Here is a 6,670-nt window from a genome sequence, read left to right on the forward strand (position 1 = left end):
CACATTTGTACCGGGGATTGAATGCAGGAGTCTTAAACCCTGAGCCACATCCATAGCCCTTTTAATTTTTTGTTTTGAGACAGAGTCTCACTAAGTTGCTTAGGGCCTGGCTAAATTGCTGAGGCTGGCTTTAAACTTGGGATCCTCCTGCCTCAGCCTCCTGATTCACTGGGATTACAGACATGAACCACCACACTTGGCCCTACTGGGTATATTTCAAGCATCTGTGCTTTTTCTTACATCTATTAAAATTTCCAGTGTACTTTAAATAGTATTAAAAAAAATTTTTTTTTGGTACTAGAGATTTAACCCAGGGATGTTTTACCATTGAGCCACATCCCGGCCCTTTATATATATATATATATATATATATATATATATATATATATATATATATATATAGTTGTAGATGTACCTTTATTTTATTTATTTATATGTGGTGCTGAGGATCAAACCCAGGGCCTCACACATGCTAGGCAAGTGCTCTACCACTGAGCTAAAGCCCCAGTCCCCTAAAATAGTGTTTATCTTATAGAATACACAAAATTAAGAAAATTGGTACTGTGAAAAATTGAAACTTATACAATAAAAAATAATATCCTCTGGTATTAAATAAACAAAGAAAATAAGAAGATATACTGAAACTATATGCCAAAAAATGAAAATCTGAGTGAAATGGACAGATTTCTTGAAGAAATGACTTATACAAAAAAAAAAAAAGTAGAACAAAATCTGAGTTAAAATCCTCCGCTCATGGCACATGCCTATAATCCCGGCTACCTGGGAAGCTGAAGCAGGAGGATCACAAGTTCAAGGCCAGCCTGGACAACTTAGTGAGACTGTATTTCAAAATAAAAAATAAAAGGTGGTGGGGATATAGCTCATTAGCAGAGCTCTTCCCTAGTGTGCATAAGATTTTGAGAAAAAAAATATCCTTCTCCCCAGCTAATCCACTGTAAATAGGTTAAAGAAATGCAAATTATCAAATGTCCATTGGTGCAAGGGATGGGGGAAAGAGATCTACAAAGCATTTGGGAAGGGTGTCTTGGAGCCAGAACACAGAGGAATCCAGGTGCACACCATCCTCTGTTTTTACACCTGTAGCCAGTTCAATGGACCAAAAATTCAAGTACTTGCATGATCAAAGAGCTTTTTTTTGGTAGTGGAGATTAAACTAAGGGGTGCTCCACTGAGCTGTATCACCAGCACTTTTTTTTTTTTTTTTTGAGACAGTCTCACTACATTACCCATGCTGGCCTCAAACTTGCCATCCTTAAACAGGTGCTGTAGCACATATCTATAATCCCAGTGGCTTGGGAGGCTGAGGGAGGAGGATCACAAGTTCAAAGCCATCCTCAACAATTTTGTGAGTTCCTAAAGCAACTCAGTGAGACCCTGCCTCTAAATAAAATATAAAAAGTGTTCGGGATGTGGCTCACTGGTTAAGCATCACTGGACTCAATCCTTGGTACACAAAAGCAAACAAAACAACAACAACAACAAAATAAAAACACCTTGCCATCCTCCTGCTTCAGCCTCCCCAATCTCTAAGATTACAGGTATGTGCCACTGCACTGGCCAAAGATAGGGATTTTAGAGAGGCACTAAAAGGACACCATTAGGGTAGGCATGACTGGTGTCTTTATAAGAAGAGGACTTTAGGATACAGACATGTTAAGAGGGAAAACCATAGTGTATTAGTTTTTCAATGTTATGACAAAATACCTGAGAAAAACAAGTTAATGGGAGAATTTATTTTGGCTCACAGTTTCAGAGATTTCAATTCATGGTTGGCTGGCTCCATTACTTTGGGCCTGAGTGAGGCAGAGGATCATGGAAAAGAACAGAGGAAAGTTGCTTACCTCATAGCAGCCATGAAGCAGAGAAAGAGAAAGGGGCTAGAAGAAGATATAGTCCCAAGGGCATGTCCCCAAAGACCCTCTGCCGCAGTCTGGCTGGGCACAATTCAGGAGCCACTTGTCAAAAGAAACTAACTTTATTTTTAGAACTACAAACGCCAAGCAAAACAGCTCCTCAGGAAAAACCCTCAGAGCCCAACTGCCACCACCGGCTTCCACAAGCCTCTCCCCACACAAACCACTCCACCTCCCACAATCCTCCTGCTCTTGAGGCCGATTGGCTGGGTCGTGTGGGCGGAGCCAAAGAAGTCCCCCAATGAGCAGTTCCGTAGTCTGAAGGGCAGGGAAACAGCCCAATGAACATCACCGCAGAGGAGCCAATCAGCTAGATGTTGCTGGGGCCGCTGTGAGCCAATCATCAGCTGGCAGTCTGAAGGGCAGGGAAACAGCCCAATGAACATCACCGCAGAGGAGCCAATCAGCTAGATGTTGCTGGGGCCACTGTGAGCATCAGCCGGCAGCTGGAAGTTTGCTGGCAGCTGGAAGTTTGCTGGGGCTCCTTTGGCTGTGGCTCTCAACAACCCTCTTCGTTCAACACTTTGCATGACCTCCCTGTAGTCAATTCAAAGTATGAATCCATCAATGGATGAAAAGTCCCACCTCTAAATATTGCTGCATTGGAGATCAAGCCGTCAACACATGAATCTTTGGGGGACATGCCAGATCAAAGCCATAACATATGGGAAGACATGAACAGGCCTCTTATGGAGTGGCTCTGAGTGGGGAAGGGTCTTTAAGAAGTTGTTTATTTTATTTTTTCTTATTTGTTCTTTTTAGATATACCTGACAGTAGAGCATAAAAAGTTTTTTTTTCTTTCTTTTTTTATGTTTTTAGTTGTATTTGGACACAATACCTTTATTTTGTCTATCTATTTTTATATGCTGCTGAGGATTGAACCCAGTACCTCACATGTGCAAGGCGAGTGCTCTACCACTGAGCCACAACCACAGCCCCAAAAGAAGTTTACTTGTAGAGGAGACTCCTCTAAATTTTTTGCCATGATCCTTCACCTGGTGTTCAGGGTCAATTTGGTCAAGAATAGAAGCGTAAGAGGCACATTGTGCACATTATAAGAGTGGGGGAGTAGGAAAACAATTAGCAGGTAAAGACTGAATGAAGGCCCTAGAATTTATCCGCCATTTTGTTCCCTATCTGTTCCCTGTCTGACATTAAGTACTATCAAATGACTGGAAGTATTTTCAAAAGGTGTAAGACATCTGCCAGTTGCTGTGGTGCACACCTATAATTCCAGAGACTCCGCAGACTGAGGCAGGAGGATCACAACTTTAAGGTCAGCCTCAGCAACTTAGTGAGACTGCCTCAAAATTAAAAAAAAAAAAAAAAAAAAAAAAAGGAGCTCAGTGGTAGAGCACCACTAGGTTCAATCCCTAGTACAAACAAAAGAATATAAATAAGAAAAAGCCTGGGAGAGTAGAAACACACACAAAAGACTTGAGTAGTTGTTTCCAAATGGTCAGTAAACATATGAAAATGTACTTAGCTTCACTAATCATCAGTTAAATGCAAATTAAAACCACAATGTGGGTCTAGGGTTGGCTTAGTGGTAGAGCGCTTTCCTAGCATGTGTGAGGTACTGGGTTCGATCCTCAGCACTACATAAAATTTTTTGAAAAAGGTAAAAAAAACACAATATAATACCACCACATAACCACTATAATGGCTAAATCAAAAAGAGAAAATACCAGCTGTTTGTGAAAATGTGGGGCAGCCAGAATCTTCTCATTCTGATAGTAGAAATATAAATTGGTGAAACCAGGCTGGGGTTGTGGCTCAGTGGTAGAGTGCTCACCTAGCATGCATGAGGCACTGGGTTTTATTCTCAGCACCACATAAATGTAAAATAAAGATATTGGGTCCAACTAAAACTAAAAAAAAATAAATATTTAAAATAAATAAATAAATTGGTGCAATCACTTTTGAAAATCATTTGGGAAATCTGAACAAATGCATTCCTTATAACCTACCACTTCTGCTCCCAGGTCTATACCTAACAGGAATGCATGCAAATTCTTACCAATAAACATTTTTGAAAATATTCATAGCAGCATGCTTTTTTAATATATATTTAAAAAAATTTTTTTTGTGCCAGGGATTGAACCCAGGGGCACTTAACCACTGAGCCACATTCCCAACCCCTTTGGATTTCATTTAGAGACAGGGTCTCACTGAGTTGCTAAGTGCCTCACTAAATTGCTAATGCTGGCTTTGAACTTTCAATCTTGCCTCAGCCTCCCCAGTCACTGAGATTACAGGCATGCACCACCGGGCCTGGCTGCAACATGTTTTTTTTTTTTTTTTTTCAGTCCCAAGGTGCTGGGGATGGAATCCAGGGTGCTACACATGCACTCTACAATAGATCTACACCCAAACCTCATAACAATACATTTGGCAATTGCCAAAAACTGGTCATTTACCCCAATGCCCATAAAAAGTGGAATGAAGGCTTGGTGTGGCAACACATGCCTGTAATCCCAGTAACTCTGGAGGGTGAGGCAAGAGGATTGCTCATTGGAGACCAGGCTCAGCAATTTAGTGAGGGCCTCAGCAATCTAGCAAGACCCTGTCTCAAAATAAAAAAGGCCTGCGGATGTGGCTCAGTGATTAAGTGCCCCTGGGTTCAATCCTTGGTAACAAAAATTAAAAATTAAAAACTGGAATGAATATAACAATTATATATAAAATCATGTAATGGAATACTAAACATCATGAATATAAATGAAATTGTTGCTGGTTTTCAAGTGACAATGGCTTTGTGAAGTAACCATGGTATTTGATAGGCAAAGTGAATTTCTAATATATATATATTGGTACTGGGGATTGAACTCAGGAGCACTCGATCACTGAACCACATCCCCAATTCTATTTTGTATTTTATTTAGAGACAGGGTCTCACTGAGTTGCTTAGTGCCTTGCTTTTTGCTGGGGCTGGCTTTGAACTCGCCATCCTCCTGTCTCAGCCTCCCAAACCACTGGGATTCCAGGTGTGCAACACTATGCCCAGCTACTATACCATTTTTTATAAGGGCCTTAAGCATCCTCAAGTTTTGGTATCTATAGGGGTTCCTGGAAGAAATCCCCCACAGATACCAAGGGATGATTGTATTTCCCTGCTTTGTGACCTTAGATATATTACTAACTTTCTCTGATTTTCAAATCCCTCATCTAGAAAATAGAAATATAAGTACCTACTTTATAAGGTGTTTTTAGGTTAATGGAGGTGATGAAAGTGTTACAAGTTTATTAAAGAACTTCAACTCATTGGGGGTATACACAGAAATCAGTTTCACTTTATATTCCATTTCTCAGCTGAGTCTTCCCTCAATTGCACTATGCCCTGATGGAGGCATAACACCATATTCTTCTAATATATGAAACTTTTTGTCCCCATACTGTGGTAGTTTCTGGCAACACCATGAGCTCCAATCTTATGTGTCCTTCTGGGACAATACTTGGGCTTGGAGGTAATGACATGTATGTCTTACTTACTCCTCAAGGATGAAGAAGTTGAGGAGTGCAGGGTGTGGTGGTGCACACCTATAATCCCAGTGGTTTGGGTGGCTAAAGCAGGAGGATCTCAAGTTTGAGGCCCTAAGCAATTTAGCAAGACCCTGTCTCAGAATAAAAATTACAAATAAAAAGGGCTGGGGATGTGGCTCAGTGGTTAAGCACCTCTGGGATCAATCCCTGGTACCAAAAAAAGAAGGGGGAAGGGGAGGGGAAGGGAAGGGGAGGGGAGGGGGAAGGGGAAGAGGGAGGGGAGGAAGGGAGGAAAAGGAGAAAGAGAAGGAGAAGTTGTTGAGGGGCTTGTCCAAGGCCCTGCTCCACCTGATAGTGCCTTAGGCCTCTATCCCTCCCGAAGCTACTTCTATAAGCCCCAGCAGCATCAGACTGTCACAGGGCACTGGCTTTGCAACTTTCATGGAAAGGATATATATTAGCCTCCATCCTTATTTTGTGCACCAGTGACTGACCCTAATAGTTGCTAGTCCTCCAACCTTAAAATATGGGGTATTAAGTACCTGTTGCTTTAAGTTTTGGCCCATTTATAAAGTAAATGAGTGACTATCAGGGACGGGCAAGGGATCTGTAAAAGTCAGTTGCCAACTGGGCTCAGCCTATTACTTGAAAGTCCCACCTAATTGGCCTGAACTCCTATTCCATGTCCAAATGAGTCCAATCACCTATCTGGGCATTCTGGGGAGAACCTGGTTTTGTCCTAAACACATGCCTCTGGTTGTGAGTTCTTGCTTGGTTGCATTAGCTCAGTAAATAGCTGCTCTTCACATTTTAGACTTCCTGACACTTTTCTCCACAAAATCAGGAGTCCGGTCCTGGCTGCACGTTTTCCTTACCTGGGGAGTTTGAAAACTCTCAGTGCTTAGCTTCATCCCATGCTGATTATATCAGAATCCCTGGAGGCAGAACTCTGGCATCAGTTATTATTTATTTATTTAGGTACCAGGGATTGAACCCAGGGGCTTAACCACAGAGCTACATCCTCTGCCCTTCTTAGTTTTTATTTATAGACAGGGTCTCACTGAGTGAGTAAGCAAGCACCCAACAAATGGAAGCTCTTAATATATTTTAATAAGCTGGTCTATTGCCATTATTAATGGTGGATGAAAAGCAATTTCATACCCTTAAAACCACTAGTTCAGGAAACTAGTGCTCCAAATGGGAGAAAAAGAGAAGATAAATTATAGCCACAAATATTTATTGAGATTCTAAC

The sequence above is a fragment of the Urocitellus parryii genome, chromosome X (assembly GCF_045843805.1).
Source record: "Urocitellus parryii isolate mUroPar1 chromosome X, mUroPar1.hap1, whole genome shotgun sequence".
Classification (NCBI taxonomy): Eukaryota; Metazoa; Chordata; class Mammalia; order Rodentia; family Sciuridae; genus Urocitellus; species Urocitellus parryii.